The sequence below is a fragment of the Penaeus monodon genome, chromosome 24 (genome assembly GCF_015228065.2).
Source record: "Penaeus monodon isolate SGIC_2016 chromosome 24, NSTDA_Pmon_1, whole genome shotgun sequence".
In the NCBI taxonomy this organism is placed as follows: domain Eukaryota; kingdom Metazoa; phylum Arthropoda; class Malacostraca; order Decapoda; family Penaeidae; genus Penaeus; species Penaeus monodon.
In genome coordinates this window covers 31,435,159-31,435,562 of record NC_051409.1, presented here as the reverse complement: position 1 = coordinate 31,435,562, position 404 = coordinate 31,435,159, and the positions used below count along the sequence as shown (strand labels likewise).

General features: G+C 36.1%; 1 protein-coding gene across 1 annotated transcript in view; it reads left to right on the top strand.

The window, feature by feature from the left end:
• Nucleotides 1-404, top strand: part of LOC119588723 (peptidyl-prolyl cis-trans isomerase 5-like) — a gene marked incomplete in the record, with an annotated part of 4,612 nt that overhangs the window by 609 nt on the left and 3,599 nt on the right.

Genomic DNA, 404 nt, shown 5'->3' with positions numbered 1-404 from the left:
ATTTTCATATCTGTATGTACTGTTTGTTGCTCGTTGCTTGGTAACCTATTGATTGGATTGAATTGCTGGTGAATTGCTGAATACGCTATTTTCTATTTGATTACATGGGGCGCACAATTTGCATTTTCAGACTCCTCAATGTTGTGTGTTATGGTTGGTAAGCACTGATGAACCTTAATATTATTTAAGGGACTTCCAAGGCAGCGTTTCTTTTAACTGTATGTAATTTAAGTAATTTTACATTGACTAATTTTATAAAATCTTTCAAAAGGCTGTGATGCTGTAAATCCTTTTTATTGCTGCGTATGGTATCGGCGGCTCTTCATTTGTAGGTTAATGTTATTTGCAGCGGCCTCCTAATAGCCGCAAAATGAAAATATTCTCACTATATCCCCACTGGGAGA